General features: G+C 39.9%; 1 pseudogene; it reads left to right on the forward strand.

Moving 5' to 3' along the window:
- Positions 1 to 5,469: 5,469 nt before the first annotated feature.
- LOC117561207 overlaps positions 5,470 to 27,595 on the forward strand; it is a 22,519-nt pseudogene continuing 393 nt past the window's right edge.

Genomic DNA, 27,595 nt, shown 5'->3' on the forward strand with positions numbered 1-27,595 from the left:
ACCGCATGACGGCGACACGCAGGGTTGGCAGCATGTCCTTTACCCCCGCCCCTCAACGACGCCCACCAAAATCATCGAAGCAGAGATGCGCACCATCTCCCCCGGCTTCATCACCATGCCTACCACAATCATCAAAACCACAACAATACAAGGAAGATGGAAGCAGATTTCCAAACCCCCCTTCCTACAGTGTAGCCCTCACCCTGCCCTCCTATGATGAGAGGAGCAGGGTGGTGGGTCCTCCCTCCCCTTCAAAGCCTGATAGGGATGCGTGTGTACAAAACGCTGGCATGTCCTTTACCCCCGCTCCTCAACGCCCACCAAAATCACCGCAGAGACGCGCACCATCTCCCCCGTCTTCATCACCGCGCCTACGTCAACCACCTCCCCCCCCTGGTCAACCACCTCCCCTCCCTTCAAGAAAGCATCTGCAGTCTCCGAAGCCTGATAAGGATGTGTGTGTACAAAACACAACAAATTCTTACTGATATGTGCTGGGTCCAGGCTCAAGGGCGTATGGCACTCTCAACTCTTTCCAGGACATGCCGGGGCCCTGCCTGCCAGTAGCTTTGCCGATATCTGTGTTGATAGGTAATAGATTAAGAGCGGTGAACAATCTTAGAAACAGGAAGCGCTCAAACGTTTGTGTGAGTTTATCTAATTTAGCAGTGATTCCATGTCAGCCACAGCTTGTTACAAAAAACATGACTGATAGTGTGTTTAACAAACTTAAACTAGCTTTATTAAATGTCAGGTCTTTGGCAGGAAAAACATTTTTAATCAATGATTTTATCACTGAGCACAATCTCGATTTTATGTTTTTAACAGAAACTTGGATTGAACAAAATAACAGTGCAGCTGTTCTTATCGAATCAACCCCTCCCAACTTTAGTTTTATGAGTCAGGAAAGAATGCATAAGAAAGGGGGTGGAGTTGCTATTCTGTTCAATGATTCCATTCAATACAGGAAGACATCTTATGGAAACTTTGATTCTTTTGAATATGTGGCCCTTCAGCTGAAATGCTCCTCTCGAGCTCTGTTCCTAAATATCTATAGACCACCCAAATACTATGCAAGCTTTTTTGATGACTTTACTGAACTGCTGTCTATAGTGTGTATTGACTTTGACCGTCTTGTCATTGTTGGTGATTTTAACAACCATGTTGACAACCCCCAGGACAGAGGGGCTAAAGAACTGTTTTGTGTTCTTGATAGCTATGGACTGACTCAGCATGTGACGGAGCCCACGCACAATAAGGGGCACACTCTGGACTTAATTATCTCAAAGGGTCTGAATATCTCTAAGGTTGTGGTGACTGATGTTGCACTCTCTGATCATTCCTGTGTTTTCTTTGAGAGCTCTATTTCTGTTCACAAAAATGTTCAAAAAGAGGTAACCACAAAGCGATATTTAACTGAAAATACTAGGGAAATGTTTACTCACAATTTTTCTTCCACACTTGCCCCTGCTAACATCTCAGTAAATGAGCTAGTAGATCATTTTAATTCAAAAATTAAAAATGTTATAGATGAAAACAGAAAAAAGAGAATGTCGAAAAGCTGAACGTAGGTGGCGAAAAACAAATCTCCAGGTTCACTTTGAAATCTATAAAGAGAGACTTGGCCTTTATAATTTGGAATTGAAAAACGCACGACAATCGTTCTTCTCTGACATCATTACCAAAAACAAAAACAACGCACGTGCCTTGTTTGCTACCGTCGACAGACTAACTAACCCCCCAGTGTCAGTAGCCTCTGAATTTCTATCCACCAGGGCGTGCAATGATTTTGCCTTCTTCACTGACAACATTCAGAAAATCAGACAAGCAGTCAGTGCCTCTGCATCAGGAACAGCAAATGTGTTGTCTCTGTGTCCACTTAACATCGATTCAAACACCATGACACAATTCCATCAGATTAATGATAAAAACCTAGAGGACATTATACAACTTCTGAAATCCTCCTCCTGCTGCCTTGATATTATTCCAACAGGATTTTTCAAAGATGTTTTTCCTTGCATGGCCTCAGATCTACTTCATATAGTAAACAAATCTCTTCACTCAGGTATTTTTCCACAGGCCCTGAAAACTGCAGTCATTAAACCGCTCTTAAAAAAGAATAATCTAGATGCTTCAGTAATGAACAATTACAGGCCCATATCAAACCTCCCATTTCTAGGTAAGATCATTGAAAAAGTTGTTTTTCAACAGTTGAGTAATTTCTTGCATTTAAACAACTGTTTTGATGTGTTCCAGTCAGGCTTTCGTCCAAACCACAGCACTGAGACTGCTCTTGTAAAGGTCTTTAATGACATCCACTTAAACACAGACAGTGGCAGAACTTCAGTGTTAGTATTATTAGATCTCAGTGCTGCGTTTGACACTGTTGACCACAACATATTACTAGACCGACTGGAGAACTGGGTGGGACTTTCGGAAACAGTTCTGAATTGGTTTGAATCCTACTTAAAGGACAGAAACAACTTTGTTTCTATAGGTAAATACACATCTGAGTTGACAAATATGACATGTGGGGTACCTCAAGGCTCCATCTTGGGGCCTCTTCTCTTTAACATCTACATGCTACCACTGGCTCAGATAATGAAAAACAACAAAATAAGTTACCATAGCTATGCGGATGACACACACATTTACGTAACAATTTCACCAGGAGACTATGCTCCAATTCAAACACTGAGTAAGTGCATTGAACAAATCAATGACTGGATGTGTCAGAACTTTCTCCAATTAAACAAAGATAAAACTGAGGTAATGGTTTTTGGAGCCAAGTCAGAACGTATAAAAGTTAGCGCTGAGCTTCAGTGTGCAATGTTCAAAACAACAGATAAAGCCAGAAATCTAGGTGTAGTCATGGACTCTGACCTGAGTTTCAACAGTCACATTAAAACTGTTACTAAATCAGCCTACTATCACCTAAAGAACATATCTAGGATTAAAAGACTAATGTCACAGCAGGATTTGGAAAAACTTGTCCATGCTTTTATCTTCAGTAGACTCGACTACTGCAATGGTGTCTTCACAGGTCTCACTAAAGAATCTATTAGGAAGCTGCAGCTGATTCAGAACGCCGCTGCTCGAGTCCTCACTAACACTAAGAAAGTGGATCACTCCTGTTCTGAAGTCTTTACACTGGCTTCCTGTGTGTCAAAGAATAGATTTCTAAATACTGCTGCTGGTTTATAAAGCACTGAATGGTTTAGGCCCAAAATACATTTCTGACCTCCTGCTAAATGATGAACCATCCAGATCTCTCAGGTCTTCAGGGACTGGTCAGCTTTCTGTCCCCAGAGTCAGAACTAAACATGGAGAAGCAGCGTTCAGTTATTATGCTCCAAATATCTGGAACAAACTCCCAGAAACCTGCAGGTCCGCTGCAACTCTGACTACTTTTAAATCCAGGCTGAAGACTTTTCTTTTTGTCGCTGCTTTTAATTGAACTATTCATATCTTAGACTGCACTGTAACTTTTATCCATGTACTTTTTTCTTTTAATGTTTATTTTATTAGCTTTTCTTTTTAATGACTGATTTTAAATGCCATTTTCTTAATGTCTTTCATTTTTTGTAAAGCACTTTGAATTGCCTTGTGTTGAAAAGTGCTATATAAATAAACTTGCCTTGCCTTGCCTTGCCTATGGATTTTAAATTAGCCCTTTTGTAATTACAGTCGATGTTTTTTGCATTGGATATGGAAATGATTTTGAAATATGAAATAGGATCAAGCTTCAAGATGAAATCAACCAACTCACTGTATATACAATAAGTAAAACTGTCTCTCCATTTTGAGCAGCCACATCAGTAAAATGCCGATTTGACGTTCATCATTCAGTTTTACAATCTAATTATGTCACTTAAATAAAATATCCTTCACACAAGAGGTTTTGCTGCAGTACATGTAGCTAGATATTTCACCTTTTCATTATTATTTTCAGATTTGGAGGTAGTATGTGGGTCATTTGGAGTTTTGAATTCATACCCACTACAAAAAAATATGAGTTAAACTAGTAGTGAAAGTCCTACATTGGATATGTAAATCAGATTAAAGAAAATAGGCTATGTACGTACCATGAAACTTTACTAGTAAACAGTCAGCATTGAGTGTATTAGTTTTATATATAACATTATCGTGTATTGCTGTAAAAACATGCATTTACTTTTAACTGTGTTCAATTGAACTATTGAAAACAAACTATTTCCAGCAGAGCATCTTCCTCCAGGATCCGTCAGAGGACGTGATGACGTATGACGACAGACGCTACAAAGTTCTGATGCTTTCAAGTGTTGCATGAAATGTAGGAATTAAAAAGATCTTTACATAAATACAGACAACCAATAGGAAAGAGGGGAGGATAATACTTTTTTGTATTGAACATTTTGTTGGGTTACGTCATGAAACCCTCAAATGTGATTCTAGTCCCTCCTTTAATCGTACCTTTATCTATGGATATTACTTATTTTATTTGTCTGAAAAGCATACATTCTGTGTTGCACACGTTTAATGAGACTTGCTATTAGATTTTTGGGAAATAAATGGAACAACAGGTTGGATATTTTTTTAATTATAACTCAAGTACAGTAACAAAAACGTACAAACTAAATTATAAATGTATTAAACTGAATATGTTTCATGCAGTATTGTAATCTGACCAGGTAACAGTGGGTGCATATCAAGACATATACAAGTAAAAGTCCTGCAATAAAAATCCAACTCAAGTAATGGTACAAAAATGTTATCATCAAAATATATTTAAAGAACAAAAAGTAAAAGTAGTCAGTGTGCAGATTCGTCCATTTCAGAATAATATATATGATATGTTTTATTGTACTTAAGTACAGTACTTGAGTAAATGTAATTTGTTACTGATGAAACCCATGTTGTTTTTTTACTTATTCAAGCAAACAAATAAATACAAATAATGATAATGACGGCACTTGTACTTGAATATTTACATTTGATGCTACTTTGTACGTTTCTGAGGCTAAATATATTCGTTCTACTAAACTACATTCATTTGACAACAGTTGTTAAATACAAAATGTTTATCAATGAATAAAATACCAGCTATTTTTCAGGATGACGTTGTTATTGTTAGACTCAAATGGTAAAAAAAAAGAATAATATTCTTAACGAGGAGGGACCTTTTTTCTGGGGATCTTCAGCTCAAAGCATAATGGGATTTACCTGAACAAAATACTTTAATTTGTTCTTTTTATATCAGTTTCTTTTCATATACTTTTCACCAGTTTGGTTAAAAGCTATTACAAACAATGTGAAGTAGATCATTTTCGTATAAACACTTCAGGCTGATTTTGATGCGGGGATGCAAGTACATTTAATACAAATTAAAAAAGTATAATTAATGAAAGTGCTGAAACATGGAAAAAAACATCTATTTCTCGGCCGCACATGAACGCAACACCAGGCTCCTCCCCTTTCCGGTAAGAAACCGCTATCTGTCAGAAAAAAACATCCCGAGCACACAGGTCCGCTACATTATAACACCGCGGCGCTGTGATCCTTGTTTTCGGGGTTTGGAGCCCCTCCGGACACGCAGAGAGAACATGCCCAGACAGAGGTAACCGTTCCCGGGCTGCTGCTGCCTCCTCAGCCGGCTGAAGGACCAGGAGCAGAACCACAGATGGAGAGGCCGAGTAGACTGCTGCTTGTATCCGAGCTGCGCGTCAGAAACTCGGCGTACGATGTGAGCTTGAGTCGGTCCCTGCTCACCTGGAAGAGACGGACTTCCAGTCCGGTTTACCACCCGTTCAGACCCAGTAAGACCCGAATGATGTGTCTGTTTATGTGTGCATCATTGCCTCTTTTATCTGTGTGTCTGTTGGCCTTTAACACACCGAGGCATCCTGTGTGATAAACAAAGGACAAACAGAGGGTACACACAGCCTGTGTTAAAACCTGCAGACAACACACACATTAATGCTCTGAAAACACCCAGAGGCTGTGACAATAAGTTACACGATAGAATATGAAATACAAATACAATTGAGTATAGTAAAAACAAATAAAATACAATAACAAATACAAATAAAAATCGAGTAAAATAAAAAACAAATCAAATAGAGTACACTTAAATGAAATAAAATGGAGTAAAAATAACTTAAAATACAACAAAAATATATATGAAATCCTAGTCATATGGAGTAAAATTAGATACAATACTAATCCAAATACAATAGTGTAAAATAAAATGTAAACATTACATAACTACAGTGAGTAAGCATTGAGTTACATTATGATGCGTTCAAGTTCTATTCACTAAAAACATAGTAGGCTATACGGTGAAAGTAAATGTTCCAAATCTCCAAAATGACTTGTAAAATGATGTGTGTTGGGGTGAGAAACTAAAGCGACAAATTCATTTATATGGAGATAACACACACATCAACGCACTGGAAACACCAAGATGTACTCCAGGCTGTAACAGTAAGTGAGACATGATATATCCGGTTACGTAACACACAGTGTGACACACAATATGTGGAGGTCACAGTGAGGCTGCAGGTGGTGGAAACAAAACACCAAACCACATGCATGTTTACAGTATTCTAAATGCAGCACCATTTTGTTTTAATTTCCTAAAAATTACAACTCTTATTCCTTACTGCCGGGATGGAAGCAGAGCTCTAGTTAAGGACACATTTGAGGGACTTTTGTATGCTCCTCCTTCTTGAACAAAGTGACATCACTATGGAACACTCACGCTCCTATTGGCTAGGACTAAATATATATGCCTGATATTGAGCAGAATAATGCCTTTTTTAAGAAAAAGTAACGATGCATACAGGTTTAAATATTCCATTACAAGTAAATGTCCCGCATTCAAAATCTCACTTGTGTGAAAAAACAGGCGTATTATCCATCTTAAAGTAAAAGTGGTCATTCTGCAGAAAAATGACCTCCACAACATAAATGAAAATGTTATATTATTATTATTATTGTTGCTGTTAAATGTTGTAAACAAACACAGTTCTGTTACACAAATAATGTCCTTTCTTTCTTACCTTTTTGGAAATATGTTGTATATTATTACCTTTTTGAACCTCAAACAGTTGGTCCACTGGTTCAACGTTAAGACATCTGAGCAAAATCCTAATTTGACTAACGCTGTAACATACATGTAATGAAGTAGAAGAATAAAGTAGCATTAAATGGAAATACTCACATAAAGTACAAGTTCTTGAGTAAATGTGCAACTAGGTTACTGGCTGCGGTTCTCCGGGGGAACCCACTCTGGGGGGTGTTTGTAACTCTGTGGTTCTCCTGCAGGGTTTTGTGTTCCTTCGTTCCCTCGTCGTCAAGCCTCAGGTAGGAGATGTTGCTCCCACAATGCAATGGGCCACCTCTTCCTGTGTGTGAGTGCGGGTTTAGATTAGATTGTGGTGTCTGTTAAAAAAACAACACATGTTTCTGTGTTTGATGGATGAACTATGGACTCTGTTGCATGCAGTTATCTTTCCAAAATGATGCAAATTAATACACAAAAACTGCTTTTAAACATGATTTGGTTTATTTTAAGAGGCTCTATTATGCTTTTTAGAGGTTTCCCTTTCCTGTAGTGTTTACTTTTTGGTGCATGTAAATGGTCTGCAAAGGCTAAAATCCCTATGTTCCCTCCAGAGGGGCGCAACATCTCTAAGCGGTTGACCAATCACAACAGAGCCGGCCAGCTAACCAATCAGAGTACACTGGGCTCTGGTTTCAGACAGAGGGTGAGAAACAGGCAGTATGAGAAAAATAAAGAGCTTTTTGTACATTAAAGCATGGAGACATGTAGAGACACTACATCTGATATACACCTGGAACATCAGCAGAGAGGACTCTTTAAAGTAGAGACACTACATACTGATATACACCTGAACATCAGCAGAGAGAGGACTCTTTAAAGTAGAGACACTACATACTGATATACCATCTGAACAAGCAGGAGGACTCTTTATGTAGAGACATGCCTACTGAATAACCTGACACATCAGCAGGAGAGGACTCTTTAAAGTAGAGACACTGCATACTGATATACACCTGAACATCAGCAGGAGAGGACTCTTTAAGTAGAGACACTACATACTGATATACACCTGAACATCAGCAGGAGAGGACTCTTAAAGTAGAGACACTAGCATACTGATATACACCTGAACATCAGCAGGAGAGGACTCTTTAAGTAGAGACACTACATACTGATATACATCCTGAACATCAGCAGGAGAGGACTCTTTAAAGTAGAGACACTAGCATACTGATATACACCTGAACATCAGCAGGAGAGGACTCTTTAAAGTAGAGACACTACATACTGATATACACCTGAACATCAGCAGGAGAGGACTCTTAAAGTAGAGACACTACATACTGACATACACCTGAACATCAGCAGGAGAGGAACTCTTTAAAGTAGAGACACTACATACTGATATACACCTGAACATCAGCAGGAGAGGACTCTTTAAAGTAGAGACACTACATACTGAATATACACCTGAACATCAGCAGGAGAGGACTCTTTAAAGTAGAGACACTACATACTGATATACACCTGAACATCAGCAGGAGAGGACTCTTTAAAGTAGAGACACTACATACTGATATACACCTGAACATCAGCAGGAGAGGAACTCTGTAAAGTAGAGACACTACATACTGATATACACCTGAACATCAGCAGGAGAGGACTCTTTAAAGTAGAGACAACTACATACTGATATACACCTGAACATCAGCAGGAGAGGACTCTTTAAAGTAGAGACAATACATACTGATATACACCTGAACATCAGCAGGAGAGGACTCTTTAAAGTAGAGACACTACATACTGATATACACCTGAACATCAGCAGGAGAGGACTCTTTAAAGTAGAGACACTACATACTGATATACACCTGAACATCAGCAGGAGAGGAACTCTTTAAGTAGATACACTACATACTGATATACACCTGAACATCAGCAGGAGAGGACTCTTTAAAGTAGAGACACTACATACTGATATACACCTGAACATCAGCAGGAGAGGAACTCTTTAAAGTAGAGACACTACATACTGATATACACCTGAACATCAGCAGGAGAGGACTCTTTAAAGTAGAGACACTACATACTGATATACACCTGAACATCAGCAGGAGAGGACTCTTTAAAGTAGAGACACTACATACTGACATACACCTGAACATCAGCAGGAGAGGAACTCTTAAAGTAGAGACACTACATACTGATATACACCTGAACATCAGCAGGAGAGGACTCTTTAAAGTAGAGACACTACATACTGATATACACCTGAACATCAGCAGGAGAGGACTCTTTAAAGTAGAGACACTACATACTGATATACACCTGAACATCAGCAGGAGAGGACTCTTAAAAGTAGAGACACTACATACTGATATACACCTGAACATCAGCAGGAGAGGACTCTTTAAAGTAGAGACACTACATACTGATATACACCTGAACATCAGCAGGAGAGGACTCTTTAAAGTAGAGACACTACATACTGATATACATATACACGATGACACATCAGCAGGAGAGGACTCTTTAAAGTAGAGACACTACATACTGATATACACCTGACACAGCAGGAGAGGACTCTTTAAAGTAGAGACACTACATACTGATATACACCTGAACATCAGCAGGAGGGACTCTTTAAAGTAGAGACACTACATACTGATATACACCTGAACATCAGCAGGAGAGGACTCTTTAAAGTAGAGACACTACATACTGATATACACCTGAACATCAGCAGGAGAGGACTCTTTAAAGTAGAGACACTACATACTGATATACACCTGAACATCAGCAGGAGAGGACTCTTTAAAGTAGAGACACTACATACTACTGATATACACCTGAACATCAGCAGGAGAGGACTCTTTAAAGTAGAGACACTACATACTGTATACCACCTGAACATCAGCAGGAGAGGACTCTTTAAAGTAGCAGACACTACATACTGATATACACCTGAACAGCAGCAGGAGAGGACTCTTTAAAGTAGAGACAAACTACATTTACTGATTATTACCCCTGAACATCAGCAGGAGAGGACTCTAAAGTTAGAGACACTACCCATAACTTGATATTACACCTGAACATCAGCAGGAGAGGAACTCTTTAAAGTAGAGACACTCCATTACTGATATACACCTGAACATCAAGCCAGGAGAGGACTCTTTAAAGTAGAGACACTACATACTGATATGCACCTGAACATACCGCAGGAGAGGACTCTTTAAGTAGGAGACATACATATGATATTACACCTGAACATCAGCATGAGGAGAGGACTCTTTAAAGTAGAGCCACTACATTACTGATATACACCTGAACCTCAAGCAGGAGAGGACTCTTTAAAGTAGAGATGCCTACATACTGTATAACACCTGAACATCAGCAGGACGAGGACTCTTTAAAGTAGAGACACATACATTACTTGATATACACCTGCACATCAGCAGGAGCGGACTCTTTAAAGTAAAGACACCACATACTGATATACACCTGCACCATCAGCAGGAGAGGACTCTTTAAGTAGAGACACTACATACTGATATACACCTGAACATCAGCAGGAGAGGACTCTTTAAAGTAGAGATACTACATACTGATATACACCTGAACATCAGCAGGAGAGGACTCTTTAAAGTAGAGATGCTACATACTGATATACACCTGAACATCAGCAGGAGAGGGACTCTTTAAAGTATGAGACGTAGACATACATACTGATATACACCTGAACATCAGCAGGAGAGGACTCTTTAAAGTAGAGACACTACATACTGATATACACCTGAACATCAGCAGGAGAGGACTCTTTAAAGTAGAGATGCTACATACTGATATACACCTGAACACCAGCAGGAGAGGACTCTTTAAAGTAGAGACACTACATACTGATATACACCTGAACATCAGCAGGAGAGGACTCTTTAAAGTAGAGACACTACATACTGATATACACCTGAACATCAGCAGGAGAGGGACTCTTTAAAGTAGAGACACTACATGCTGATATACACCTGAACATCAGCAGGAGAGGACTCTTTAAAGTAGAGACACCACATACTGATATACACCTGAACATCAGCAGGAGAGGACTCTTTAAAGTAGAGACACTACATACTGATATACACCTAAACATCAGCAGGAGAGGACTCTTTAAAGTAGAGACACTACATACTGATATACACCTGAACATCAGCAGGAGAGGACTCTTTAAAGTAGAGACACTACATACTGATATACACCTGAACATCAGCAGGAGAGGACTCTTTAAAGTAGAGATGCTACATACTGATATACACCTGAACATCAGCAGGAGAGGACTCTTTAAAGTAGAGACACTACATACTGATATACACCTGCACATCAGCAGGAGAGGACTCTTTAAAGTAAAGACACCACATACTGATATACACCTGAACATCAGCAGGAGAGGACTCTTTAAAGTAGAGACACTACATACTGATATACACCTGAACATCAGCAGGAGAGGACTCTTTAAAGTAGAGACACTACCTACTGATATACACCTGAACATCAGCAGGAGAGGACTCTTTAAAGTAGAGATGCTACATACTGATATACACCTGAACATCAGCAGGAGAGGACTCTTTAAAGTAGAGACACTACATACTGATATACACCTGAACATCAGCAGGAGAGGACTCTTTAAAGTAGAGACACTACATACTGATATACACCTGAACATCAGCAGGAGAGGACTCTTAAAGTAGAGATGCTACATACTGATATACACCTGAACACCAGCAGGAGAGGACTCTTTAAAGTAGAGACACTACATACTGATATACACCTGAACATCAGCAGGAGAGGACTCTTTAAAGTAGAGACACTACATACTGATATACACCTGAACATCAGCAGGAGAGGACTCTTTAAAGTAGAGACACTACATACTGATATACACCTGAACATCAGCAGGAGAGGACTCTTTAAAGTAGAGACACCACATACTGATATACACCTGAACATCAGCAGGAGAGGACTCTTTAAAGTAGAGACACTACATACTGATATACACCTAAACATCAGCAGGAGAGGACTCTTTAAAGTAGAGACACTACATACTGATATACACCTGAACATCAGCAGGAGAGGACTCTTTAAAGTAGAGACACTACATACTGATATACACCTGAACAAATTGACCCTTTTAGTACTTTTGTCTTGATTTCAGAATAGTTTGTCTACATTTTGGAATAATGTTGGAATAATGCTTTTACAGAAGTGTCCATCAACATCCAGCAGAAACATGCCGTCCTCTTCGCTGCTCCTGGGTCACTGCCTGTAGTTTGCCTTCATAGTTGTAGTTCCTCTGCTGTAGTTTGTAGATTCATGTGCGGCTTCTTCAGAAATAAATCCTAATTTATCGATATTCCTTCTAGGAATGGTTCAATGTTTTGGTATTTTTCTCTTTCTTTGTGAGTGTGCTGTTCAGATGGATATAGATGTCATGTCTGTGTGGTAAATCTGCAGTGGCGTTGTTAGCCTAGCTTAGCATAGCTCCACCACTTATCTGATTTTTTTAACAGTTTTCTTTTCATCTGGCGGTCAAAAAAACTAACTACACTTCGTTGTATTTGATTGATTTATTTCCATCAACCATTCGTTGGATTAACTGTGCTGCACCGATCAGTTATTTCCAATATTGATTTATCTATCAATCATTTGCTTAATAGACGTTTCATTTAGTCAACAGATTGATTTAGTTGCAAAGTGAGTGAACTTAAGATAATTAAGATATTCAATTTGCTGTCAGTAGAAAGCTGTTTTAAGTCGTTACAGGGATAATCCTGCAGTATTTTATTACACAAAATAAAATCTTGTTTTTGGGGCGAGTAACTAAAATAAAAAAAAAATGTTGTGTAAATAAAATGTTTTTTTACAACAATATTATAAAATAAAATATTATGACCTGTTTAACTTTCTTGGTTTCAGTTCATTTCTTAAAGGTCCCATGTCATGCTTTTCCGGTTATCACCCGTCCCCTTGTGTTATGAAGGTTTTTCTGCATGTAAGCGGTCTGCAGAGTCACACACCCTCAAAGTACACCCTGTAGGGAGTAAAACAAGCCGTTTAGGACAGAGAGTGAATACACATACTATACAGAGATGCTGTGAGAAACCAATGTGATGTTGGAACATTGAACAATGTAAATCTATTCTAGTAGACCTCAACAATGGATTATGATCAGTGGAAATGGCCATGACATGGGACCTTTAAAACAATGCAAACCGTGAAACGTGTGGTGCGTTCATGTGCTGCAAAGAGGCTCCGAAATATCTGATGCATCCTGGATCTGTATCCTAAGGCTAACAAAGTGTGTTTGTGTGTTCAGGTGTGTGTCACAGTGTTTCTGTGTCAGAGATCATCTCCGTCAGAGAGGAAGAGGAGGAGAACGGCTGCAAAGACGATGGCAGCTGGAAGAAAATCAATGAGAGAGAAGGAAAGGACTGCAGGCAGGCCTTCACCGGTAAACACACATGTACACACACCTGGATACACATTTAACACACACACACACACGTATCATCATCAGACCCACTTACATGTAAACACCTCTGGAAAATACTTAGAAACACAATATGACTTGATTGCAATTCTTTAGTCCGATTTTCTTACATACTATAGTTGACATGGAAACATTAAAAAAATGTAAATAAAATTGCGAGTAAATAATAAAATATTGACTATTAAATAACTTACGTTTTCTCCAAAACTACAACAAGACACCCTCAAACAAAGTACTCTTTTAAGTGTCCGATTAAGTTATTTGGTCCAAGTGTTTTCATGACGTTCCACAGTAGCTTATTTTGCAATTGCAGGTGTAACAAATGGTAAGCCTACACAGCCTTTTCCACATTAAAACGCTTGTAAGCACGTCCGAGTCTGATTTTCTTACCTTCTACTGTTGCGTTGGAAATATGTACTAACTAGTTGAATAGCTAAAACAAAAACGATATTAATTGCAATTGAAACCCCTCATGAGGCACATGCATGTGTCATAAGTAGCAGCGACACAGCCGGTTTAATAAAGTGAACACCTCTGGAACAACACTGAAAAAGTGATTAAATATCCAATAATTGACTTTGTGTCTGTTGTGTTTCAGTGCTGTACGTGGAGAGGTGTTCACAGCATCGCTGGCGGTGTGCTGAAGTGTCCTTCACGTGTCCGGAGGCAGCGGCTGTGTCAACGCTGGGTCACCAGCATCAAGAGCACTGGCAGCTATCAGTGCGTATTGATAGTTATTGTTCTTATTGTTTAAAGGTCACCTATTGTGCAAATCCTCTTCTCCATGTCTCCTCTACATCAACATGTGTCCCCTCTTCTTCATGTCTCTTCTACATCAACATGTGTCCCCTCTTCTTCAGTCTCTTCTACATCAACATGTGTCCCCCTTCTCCATGTCTCTTCTACATCAACATGTGTCCCCTTTTCATGTCTCTTCTACATCAACATGTGTCCCCTCTTCTTCATGTCTCTTCTCATCAACATGTGTCCCCTTCTTCAGTCTCTTCACATCAACATGATCCCCTCTTCTTCATGTCTCTTTACATCAACATGTGTCCCCTCTTCTCCATGTCTCTTCTACATCAACATGTGTCCCCTCTTCTTCATGTCTCTTCACATCAACTGTGTCCCTCTTCTCCATGTCTCTTCTACATCAACATGTGTCCCCTCTTCTTCATGTCTCTTCTACATCAACATGTGTCCCCTCTTCTCCATGTCTCTTCTACATCAACATGTGTCCCCTCTTCTTCATGTCTCTTCTACATCAACATGTGTCCCTCTTCTTCATGTCTCTTCTACATCAAATGTGTCCCCTCTTCTTATGTCTCTTCTACATCAACATGTGTCCCCTCTTCTTCATGTCTCTTCTACATCAACATGTGTCCCTCTTCTCATGTCTCTTCTACATCAACATGTGTCCCTCTTCTTCATGTCTCTTCTACATCAACATGTGTCCACTCTTTTCATGTCTCTTCTACATCAACATGTGTCCCCTCTTCTCATGTCTCTTCTACATCAACATGTGTCCCCTCTTCTCCATGTCTCTTCTACATCAACATGTGTCCCTCTTCTTCATGTCTCTTCTACATCAACATGTGTCCCCTCTTCTCCATGTCTCTTCTACATCAACATGTGTCCCCTCTTCTTCATGTCTCTTACTACAATCAACATGTGTCCCTCTTCTTCATGTCTCTTCTACATCAACATGTGTCCCCCTCTTCTTCATGTCTCTTCTACATCAACATGTGTCCCCTCTTCTTCATGTCTCTCTACATCAACATGTGTCCCCTCTTCTTCATGTCTCTTCGACATCAACATGTGTCCCCTCTTCTTCATGTCCTTCTACATCAACATGTGTCCCCTCTTCTTCATGTCTCTTCTACATCAACATGTGTCCCCTCTTCTTCATGTCTCTTCTACATCAACATGTGTCCCCTTTTCATGTCTCTTCTACATCAACAGTGTCCCTCTTTTCATGTCTCTTCTACATCAACATGTGCCCCTCTTTCCATGTCTGTCTCTTCTACATCAACATGTGTCCCTCTTCTTCAGTCCTTCTACATCAACATGTGTCCCTTCTTACATGTCTTTCTACATCAACATGTGTCCCCATCTTCTTCATGTCTCCTCTACATCAACATGTGTCCCCTCTTCTTCATGTCTCTTCTACATCAACATGTGTCCCCTCTTCTCATGTCTCTTACATCAACATGTGTCCCCTCTTCTTCATGTCTCTTCTACATCAACATGTGTCCCCTCTTCTTCATGTCTCTTCTACATCAACACGTGTCCCCTCTTCTCCATGTCTCTCTACATCAACACGTGTCCCCTCTTCTTCATGTCTCTTCTACATCAACATGTGTCCCCTCTTTCATGTCTCTTCTACATCAACATGTGTCCCCTCTTCTTCATGTCTCTTCGACATCAACATGTGTCCCCTCTTCTTCATGTCTCTTCTACATCACCATGTGTCCCCTCTTCTTCATGTCTCTTCTACATCAACATGTGTCCCCTCTTCTTCATGTCTCTTCTTCATCAACATGTGTCCCTCTTCTTCATGTCTCTTCTACATCAACATGTGTCCCTCTTCTTCATGTCTCTTCTACATCAACATGTGTCCCCTCTTCTTCATGTCTCTCTACATTAACATGTGTCCCCTCTTCTACATCAACATGTGTCCCCTCTTCTTCATGTCTCTTCTACATCAACATGTGTCCTCTCTTCTTCATGTCTCTTCTACATCAACATGTGTCCCCTCTTCTTCATGTCTCTTCTACATCAACATGTGTCCCCACTTCTTCATGTCTCCTCTACAGCAACATGTGTCCCCTCTTCTTCATGTCTTTTCTACATCAACATGTGTCTCCTCTTCTTCATGTCTCTACATCAACATGTGTCCCCTCTTCTAATGTCTCTTCTCCATCAACATGTGTCCCCTTCTTCATGTCTCTCTACATCAACATGTGTCCCCTCTTCTTCATGTCTCTTCTACATCAACATGTGTCCCCTCTTCTCCATGTCTCTTCTACATCAACATGTGTCCCCTCTTCTTCATGTCTCTTCTACATCAACATGTGTCCCACTTCTTCATGTCCCTACATCAACATGTGTCCTCTTCTTCATGTCTCTCTACAGCAACATGTGTCCCTCTTCTTCTGTCTTCTACATCAAATGTGTCCCTCTTCTTCATGTCTCTTCTCCATCAACATGTGTCCCACTCTTCATGTCTCTTACATCAACATGTGTCCCCTCTTCTTCATGTCTCTTCTACATCAACATGTGTCCCCTCTTCTCCATGTCTCTTCTACATCAACATGTGTCCCCTCTTCTTCATGTCTCTTCTACATCAACATGTGTCCCCACTTCTTCATGTCCCCTCTACATCAACATGTGTCCCCTCTTCTTCATGTCTCTTCTACATCAACATGTGTCCCCTCTTCTTCATGTCTCTTCTACATCAACATGTGTCCCCTCTTCTTCATTCTCTTTACATCAACATGTGTCCCTTTCTTCATGTCTCTTCTACATCAACATGTGTCCCCTCTTCTTCATGTCTCTTCTACATCAACATGTGTCCCTTCTTCTTCATGTTCTTCTACATCAACATGTGTCCCCTCTTCTTCATGTTCTTCGACATCAACATGTGTCCCCACTTCTTCATGTCTCCTCTACATCAACATGTGTCCCCTCTTCTTCATGTCTTTCTACATCACATGTGTCCCCTCTTCTTCATGTCTCCTACATCAACATGTGTCCCCTCTTCTTCAGTCTCTTCTACATCAACATGTGTCCCCTCTTCTTCATGTCTCTCTACATCAACATGTGTCCCACTTCTTCATGTCTCCTCTACATCAACATGTGTCCCTTCTTCTTCATGTCTCCTCTACATCAACATGTGTCCCTCTTCTTCATGTCTCTTCTACATCAACATGTGTCCCTCTTCTTCATGTCTCTTCTACATCAACATGTGTCCCCTCTTCTTCATGTCTCTCTACATCAACATGTGTCCCCTCTTCTTCATGTCTTCTACATCAACATGTGTCCCTCTTCTTCATGTCTCTTCTACATCAACATGTGTCCCCTCTTCTTCATGTCTCTTCTACATCAACATGTGTCCCCTCTTCCTCATGTCTCTTCTACATCAACATGTGTCCCCTCTTCTTCATGTCTCTTCTACATCAACATGTCCCCTCTTCTTCATGTCTCTTCTACATCAACATGTGTCCCCTCTGTGGAAAGAGACTCTGAAAGTTTCAGGAACAAAGATTCTCTCTCTTTTTGATCCAGTTCTATAAAAACCTCTCTGAAAATGAGCTGATCAGATTTTGCCCACTTTATGATGTCATAATGATGTCTTGTCTTGTGTAACCATTAGCCAATCAGCAACCAAGGTAACCCCCCCCCCCCCCCCCCTCTTATCACCTGAATCTCCTCCTAGAGCACCATTGAGTTCTTTGTAACCAAATGTCTCTCAGAGGGGCGTGGGGAGGGGCTCCTTATTTCATCTAAGTCAACAGACAGAGAATCATCACTTTGGAAACAGAGCTGAAACAGAGGGGATTATGGGTAATGCCGGCAATGATCTGTTTGGTGTTTTCAGCCAATCAGAGACAGGCTGCTGTATATATCTGAGACCTGTGATATATTGATGAAAAACAGTATATAGGGGACCTTTAAGATAAGATGGAACTTTATTTATCCCCTTGGGAAAAGCAGCAACACAAGGTCAAAATGAAGATAATATACAATACTAATTAAAATAATAATACAGCAAAAATAAAGTAACTATTGAGAGAAGATATCACAGTAAATAGTTGAGGCAATTGTATGAACATGTTAAATATATGTACAGCCTCTAGCTCTCGCTATTGTTGCCAAACACTTCCTGTAACTTCTGTGTTGATGAATTTCATCTGTTGCCATGCGGGCGTAGATATGCTCGACCTGCTCTTAAGACAAATCGCTTTGTCAAAATCATTCAAGTTCTTGATAGGTTTTTTAACTTGATTATTTATTGACTTATTTATTGTGATGCTATGAACTATTTATCGTGTAAATTGGAATGCTTCTGTGTGCTTTCTTCTTCCTGCCTGTGTACATGACCATCAACTGCTCATACCAATTGCCCCGTGACGGGATTAATAAAGTTATTGATTGATTGATTGTTGTTGCAGCCAGCAGACCCAAACAGCTGCTGGTCTACATCAACCCGTACAGCGGGAAGCAACACGGGAAACATATCTACGAGCAGAAGGTCGCCCCGCTGTTCGCCCTGGCCGGCGTCACCACGCAAGTTATCGGTACGCATCATCCTGTCTCTGAGCTTCCTGTGTTAGTGATCAAGTATCTAACTCACTTCCTGTCTCTGAGCTTCCTGTGTTAGTGATCAAGTATCTAACTCACTTCCTGTCTCTGAGCTTCCTGTGTTAGTGATCAAGTATCTAACTCACTTCCTGTCTTTGAGCTTCCTGTGTTAGTGATCAAGTATCTAACTCACTTCCTGTCTCTGAGCTTCCTGTGTTAGTGATCAAGTATCTAACTCACTTCCTGTCTCTGAGCTTCCTGTGTTAGTGATCAAGTATCTAACTCACTTCCTGTCTTTGAGCTTCCTGTGTTAGTGATCAAGTATCTAACTCACTTCCTGTCTCTGAGCTTCCTGTGTTAGTGATCAAGTATCTAACTCACTTCCTGTCTCTGAGCTTCCTGTGTTAGTGATCAAGTATCTAACTCACTTCCTGTCTCTGAGCTTCCTGTGTTAGTGATCAAGTATCTAACTCACTTCCTGTCTCTGAGCTTTCTGTGTTAGTGATCAAGTATCTAACTCACTTCCTGTCTCTGAGCTTCCTGTGTTAGTGATCAAGTATCTACTCACTTCCTGTCTCTGAGCTTCCTGTGTTAGTGATCAAGTATCTAACTCACTCCTGTCCTCTGAGCTTCCTGTGTTAGTGATCAAGTATCTAACTCACTTCCTGTCTCTGAGCTTCCTGTGTTAGTGATCAAGTATCTAACTCACTTCCTGTCTCTGAGCTTCCTGTGTTAGTGATCAAGTATCTAACTCACTTCCTGTCTCTGAGCTTCCTGTGTTAGTGATCAAGTATCTAACTCACTTCCTGTCTGTGTGTGTTGTCACAGTGACGGAGCACGCCAATTATGCAAGAGACCACCTGAGGACGGAGGCGGAGCTGAAGAAGTTTGATGGGTGAGAGTTCAGATCCTTCACAAAGCAGAGCATGAAATACCGACAAAATAAAAGCATTTTGGAGAAATTCATCCTAGCGTTTCATCCAGAAAAATCTCCCAAGTTATTTTTATTTCCTGTTTCTTTTACAAAAACATCGTGACGACAATAGCCGCTCCTTTGCTCTTTTATTTGTGCTATTTTCTACTTGTTTGTCGTTGTTTTTTTCACCACCAACACATGGAGGATGCTTGCCCTCATACTTTGTCTAGATTGGTTCCCCGGCTCAATTTGACTGCGGTAGAAGATCTGCATATGGCGATAAGAGTACAACACGACCAGCAGCAAAATTCAGTCTACGCCCGGCCGATATGCTGCCTCAAATTAATTTGTTTAGTCTTTGTTATGATATTGTTTGTCTGGCAATAGAGCACATGTTAATGGGGACAAAAAACAAGCTTTTCCTCCTTTCTCTACAATGAAGTCACAAGCACTTATCTAAAAAGTATAGACATTTTTAACTGGAGGCACTTAGATGAAAACATATTCAAACTTATAAGTAGTGTTCATTTTAAGTGATTTCAGTTTAAACCTGACGTCTCTTTAGTTAAGAGGGCATGGTTTACATTTTGTTCCATATTTATTCTCATTATCTTTCTACCTAAGATCTTCCAGCATCAGGTGTTTGTGGAAAAAAGTTCAACTAAATCTTAAGTAAATCATGTTCAAATGTAACACCAATGTATGATCTACCTTGTTATTAACCTTTGGAAACAATATAAATAAGATCCTATGTGAACACGGGCCCTAAGAGTTTAGTTCCTTATAAAATATGGCACAGACACCGCCGAAATGAAAGCACCACAGAAATCAAATCGCCTGCTGCTGTCTTCTTTTATACTGCCAACTTTCTACACTTTTGAGTGACAGTACAACTACTGATAGGCATGAGAGAAATGTAAAAAGATTAAATTATATAACATTCTCCTTTTTTATATCAGCTCGAGTAAGTATATTTTTAAACAAAATACAGGTACTCAAAACCTTTGTAACATGCAACAAACGCACTTTTTAGCCAAAGATGACTGTTTTTCTGTGGTTTTTTGTTATTATTATTTTTAAATTGTAAGAAGTGAGTGGAGTACAAATACTTAGTTACTGTGCTTAAGGACATGTGTCTTCTTGTATGCAGTACTTTTCTCCACTACTGATTTTTCATGACGACTTTTACTTTTGACTTCTCACATGTTGAATCAAATACCTGTACTTTCTACTTCTTACATGTTGACACAAGTACCTGGTACTTTCCTACTTCTTACCATGTTGAACCCCAAATACCGTACTTTCTACTTTCTACTTCTTACCTGTTGAACTACTGTCTACTCTTACATGGACCCCAAATACCTGTACTTCGTACCTTTCTACTTTTCTTTACAGGTTTGAAGCACAAATACCTGTACTTTACGACCTTTCACCTACTTCTTACCTGTTGAACACAAATACCTGTACTTTCCTACTTTCTTACATGTTGAACCTCAAATACCTTGCTACTTTCTACTTCTTACATGTTGAACTCAAATTACACTGTACTTTCCTACTTCTGACATTTTTGAACTCAAATACCTGTACTTTCTACTCTACATGTTGAACTCAAATCCTGTACTTTCTGACTTCTCACATGTTGAACAACAAATCCCTGTACTTATCTACTTCTTACATGTTGAACTCAATACCTGTACTTTCTACTTCTTACATGTTTGAATCACAAATACCTGTACTTTCTACTTCTCTCATTTTTCCAAACAAGCTGGTTCCTTTAGTCGGAATGTGTGTTTTGATGCGTGATCATTATTCTTTAGAGTCATTGCGTGCCTATTGATTTGAACACGATCCGTGTATCCATCATTTCCTGGTCTTCTCCAAAGAAGAGGGGACCAATGGAAACGTTGTCATGTTTGCCGTTGTTCAGCATGGAAACATTCATTAGCTAACAATGACATGTTCTATTAATATAAAGGGAGGTCAGGTACTCTTTAAAACAGCTGCTAGTTATGGGTACTTTTTACTGAAGTACATTTCAAAGCCTCTTTACTTTTACTTGAGTAAAGAAGTTTAGTCAGTACTTCTACTTTTACCAGAGTATTTTTAAACACGAGTATCTGTACTTCTACTCGAGTAAAGGATGTATGTACTTTTGCCGTCTCTGTTGTTTTAACATCTCCCTTGGACCCTCGGCTCAGGGTGGTGTGTGTCGGGGGGACGGCATGTTCAGCGAGATCAACCACGGGCTGATCTGGAGGTCGCAGATCGACGGCGGCGTGGATCCAAACTGTGCCGACGAATCCCTGCTCCCCAGCTCGCTGCGCATCGGCATCATTCCTGCAGGTCAGAAACACTGATTATCAAAAACACTGCTTTATTACGTTGTTTTACCTTTTAGTTGATTTAAAATGCAAGGTTGAAAAGCTGCTTGGAAAAGCTCAATGAGCCCTTGAAACGGTTCCTAGGTTGATTTAATGTAGTCGGCAGTTTACAATTCTGATTGTTCCGGGTTCACTTTTGGTTCATTGTAAGCAGGGTTTCTGCATTTCTTTAGTTTAAACTGTCCTTACTGTTGCATGAGACTCGTCTTTTCCCCACTCTAAGTCTGACTTCTCATGCTGCCAACTTAACAAAGTGTAAAGCTGTTAGAAACCACAAAAACAAGAAAAATCAAACACATAGACGCCAATTAAAAGAAAAGAAAAACATTTTCAGAGCCTATTTAAGTGCTTTTCTAGGTGACAGTATAAAGAGACTGTATATTAGGGCCGAAACAGTGAGGAAATTATTCTAAAATAATTATAATTGCCTGTTATCTCAAGAATTACAGACTCTGATCAATTAAATCTCTTTACCTCATTCATTATAGGGAGAAATAGAATAGAATAGTTTAATGTCATTATACATGTACAATGACATAAATGCTTCTCCCTTTCAAGGATGCCATCAAAACAAAAACATCACAACATAAGACAACAAAATACACGCATACATACTTAGTAATAAGGGATAAAGGAATAAAGAGTAAAGTGCAGTAATTATTTCCAGGAGTATAAAAATAAAATCTGTAATGTAATAAATAATAATAATAGTGTGTAATAATAATAGTAATGATATATATGTATATGTACAGAGTCACATTGATTATGGTTCTCTGCAGAACTTAAAGCCTCACATTGTTTTTTCTCGGCTTGTCTCTACAATGTCTACATGATGTATAACTGACAGACAAAACGCGCGTTTCCACTGCAGCGGGTAGCTCGCTTTAAGCGTGCCGAGCCTACAACAAGATGAACATATTTGACCGTGATTTAATTGTAATACACGTTTCAAAATGATGCCGAAGTAACAACATACTGATACCGGTTAGTAAAAACCATGAATTAATGCTTTGACAAGTCTGCAGACAGGCAGGCGAAAAACCCTTTTAAAATACCTGTTTTCTAAATGTAGCTTGGCTAAGCTAACGTTATGCTCCGACCGTCCACACTCACAACAACGGCCTATACAGACATAAATAAACCAGCGACTGTATTCTCCATGACACAGGCAGTCTGTGGTTTGTACTTGTTTAACTTTTGTCTAGTTTCTGAACAGATATGAGGAGCTGTGAGCTCTGAGGGCTAAGAGCTAACGGCTGTGTTGTTTTTCTGGGGCTCTCATTGAAGATGACGTTAGGGCTCCGCCTACACTGCGTTACTATAGTAACTACCCCAGTTCCTAACCTGTAATGGAAGCGCAGCATTAGAGGCTACGATTCAGAATGCTGGATGAACTTTGACATTTGAGACAGCGATCAGCCAATCAAAAGAGCAGGATTCTCTGTTGCTGGGTAAAAAAAAAAAAGTTTCCAGGTTGTTGTTTTTTTTTAAATGTGCAATTTAAAAAAACGTTGTCTTTAAATATAGGCTACTTTCTCACTTGAACATTGTACCATATGTGTGTGTGTTTCAGGTTCGACAGACTGCATCTGCTTCGCCACTGTGGGCAGCAATGACCCTGTGACCTCTGCGCTGCACATCATCGTGGGTCAGTCACTACACATCAACTAAAACATAAAGTCATTTCAGGTCGTTTCAAGGTTTTATACAGGACTAAAGACTGATGAGGGTCAAAGGCCCAAAGGCTCCTCCTATAGGGGAAAATAAAATGAGCCATAATGGATAATATCACACAAATAAAGACACTTTTTGGTTGCTTTGTGGCTTACATTGCACATTCGCATGCTTTAGATTCATAAATGTCTCTTAAATATTGTCAGTCAACATGCAAAACTCAAATTTAAGAGCTTCAATGATGAGTCAATTAAAAGAAAATCAGCTCGTTTGATTATCTAAAAATAGTTTACGTAACCTTTAATCGAAAATACCAACATCTGCTGGTTTCCTTTTGTCCTTTTTTAGAATAACTTGTTTTTTAAGGCCTTGAATAAATTATAAACTTAATTTCATTGGGTTTTAGTACGTCATCTTAGACGATGGGGACATTGGGTTAATTAAATAATCTCATAAACAAAAGTGACAAAAAGAGAGAGAATCTTTGTTCCTGAAACTTTCAGAGTCTCTTTCCACAGAGGGGACACATGTTGATGTAGAAGAGACATGAAGAAGAGGGGACACATGTTGATGTAGAAGAGACATGAAGAAGAGGGGACACATGTTGATGTAGAAGAGACATGAGAAGAGGAAGAAGAGGGGACACATGTTGATGTAGAAGGACATGAAGAAGAGGGGACACATGTTGATGTAGAAGAGACATGAGAAGAGGGGACACATGTTGATGTAGAAGAGACATGAGAAGAGGGGACACATGTTGATGTAGAAGAGACATGAAGAAGAGGGGACACATGTTGATGTAGAAGAGACATGAAGAAGAGGGGACACATGTTGATGTAGAAGAGACATGAAGAAGAGGGGACACATGTTGATGTAGAAGAGACATGAAGAAGAGGGGACACATGTTGATGTAGAAGAGACTGGAGAAGAGGGGACACATGGTGATGTAGAAGAGACATGGAGAAGAGGGGACACATGTTGATGTAGAAGAGACATGAAGAAGAGGGGGACATGAGAAGAGGGGACACATGTTGATGTAGAAGAGACATGAAGAAGAGGGGACACATGTTGATGTAGAAGAGACATGGAGAAGAGGGGACACATGTTGATGTAGAAGAGACATGAAGAAGAGGGGAGACATGAAGAAGAGGGGACACATGTTGATGTAGAAGAGACATGAAGAAGAGGGGACACATGTTGATGTAGAAGAGACATGGAGAAGAGGGGACACATGTTGATGTAGAAGAGACATGAAGAAGAGGGGAGACATGAAGAAGAGGGGACACATGTTGATGTAGAAGAGACATGAAGAAGAGGGGACACATGTTGATGTAGAAGAGACATGAAGAAGAGGGGACACGTGTTGATGTAGAAGAGACATAAGAAGAGGGACACATGTTGATGTAGAAGAGACATGAAGAAGAGGGGACACATGTTGATGTAGAAGAGACATGAAGAAGAGGGGACACATGTTGATGTAGAAGAGACTGAAGAAGAGGGGACAACATGTTGATGTAGAAGAGACATGAAGAAGAGGGGACACATGTTGATGTAGAAGAGACATGAAGAAGAGGGGACACATGTTGATGTAGAAGAGACATGGAGAAGAGGGGACAACATGTTGATGTAGAAGAGACATGAAGAAGAGGGGACACATGTTGATGTAGAAGAGACATGGAGAAGAGGGGACAACATGTTGATGTAGAAGAGACATGGAGAAGAGGGGACACATGTTGATGTAGAAGAGACATGGAGAAGAGGGGACACATGTTGATGTAGAAGAGACATGGAGAAGAGGGGACACATGTTGATGTAGAAGAGACATGAAGAAGAGGGGACACATGTTGATGTAGAAGACATGAGAAGAGGGGACACATGTTGATGAAGAAGAGGGGACACATGTTGATGTAGAAGAGACATGAAGAAGAGGGGACACATGTTGATGTAGAAGAGACATGAAGAAGAGGGGACACATGTTGATGTAGAAGAGACATGAGGAGAGGGGACACATGTTGATGTAGAAGAGACATGAAGAAGAGGGGACACATGTTGATGTAGAAGAGACATGAAGAAGAGGGGACACATGTTGATGTAGAAGAGACATGAAGAAGAGGGGACACATGTTGATGTAGAAGAGACATGAAGAAGAGGGGACACATGTTGATGTAGAAGAGACATGAAGAAGAGGGACACATGTTGATGTAGAAGAGACATGAAGAAGAGGGGACACATGTTGATGTAGAAGAGACATGAGAAGAGGGGACACATGTTGATGTAGAAGAGACATGAAGAAGAGGGGACACATGTTGATGTAGAAGAGACATGAAGAAGAGGGGACACATGTTGATGTAGAAGAGACATGAAGAAGAGGGGACACATGTTGATGTAGAAGAGTGATGAAGAAGAGGGGACACATGTTGATGTAGAAGAGACATGGAGAAGAGGGGACACATGTTGATGTAGAAGAGACATGAAGAAGAGGGGACACATGTTGATGTAGAAGAGACATGAAGAAGAGGGGACACATGTTGATGTAGAAGAGACATGAAGAAGAGGATTTTGCATAATGGTTGACCTTTAATATAATAATGCGCGTGTGTGTGTAGGAGACTCTCAGCCGATGGACGTGTGCTCGGTTCACCACAAAACACCTTCCGCGGTACTCTGTCTCGCTGCTTGGATACGGTTTCTACGGCGACGTGCTAACTGACAGCGAGAGGAAGAGATGGATGGGACCGGCGAGATACGACCTCTCAGGTAGAAATGCTTTTCCTTTGATTAAATACATGTATGTTAACTGAGTGAGAGAGCATTCGGATTGTTTGTGTCCATATGTCTTCCTGGTGTGGAGGACATTCTTAAGAGAAACTAATAAATGATTAATGGACAAAGTTTGTCTTTTCACCCAGAACACAGCTTGCAGTCACACTCTATATAGAGAATACCCTAACCCCCCCAACTGGTCCCACCCTTAAATTCTCTTGGACAGTCTCTAAACATCCCCACCATTGCACCATAACACCTCCCAGTCCTTAACCCTTTGCATATCCCCCTTGTACACTTCCTTTGCCCTCCTGACATTAAATCCTTAACATATGTCTCTGTTAAACACATACAACACTACAAATACAATTGAACAGTGTAAAAAGCAATCAGAGTATATGTTTTAAATGATTATATGATCATTTGACATGACAAATGGCAATACATTTGATTCTGATTCTAGTAAAGAACAGTTGTGATCACAGATTATATTGCATCCCCCCACACAGGGAGTTTCCATCATTGATCTCCCTTGATGTCGCTCTGACTCCTGCAGGTTGGAAGATGTTCCTGACTCATCATTACTACGAAGCACGGTGTCCTACCTGCCGGCCAGAGGCATCATGGGAACTCCAAGGGACGCTAGCAGGTGTCGATCGGGTGAGAGAGATTCAAAGTTCAAAGGTTTTATTGTTTTTATTGTCATATGCATCACATTAATGCACACAGTGTACAACAATATTTTTGTTATTAGCCAATTCTATTCCTATTTTATTCCATTCCATTTCTATGTAAATAGTAAATACTGTTATAGTTGTACTATATTTTTTATTATTTTTAATATTTTTCTAGTTTCTATCTGTTTTTACAGAATAAGAAATTAAATAATGTACATTAAGACAACATTAAATATAGTTAATTTAGTGATAACTATTTATATAATAAAGAGTGATGATCTATGGCTGTGAAAATGT

The sequence above is a fragment of the Gymnodraco acuticeps genome, unplaced genomic scaffold (assembly GCF_902827175.1).
Source record: "Gymnodraco acuticeps unplaced genomic scaffold, fGymAcu1.1, whole genome shotgun sequence".
Taxonomy (NCBI): domain Eukaryota; kingdom Metazoa; phylum Chordata; class Actinopteri; order Perciformes; family Bathydraconidae; genus Gymnodraco; species Gymnodraco acuticeps.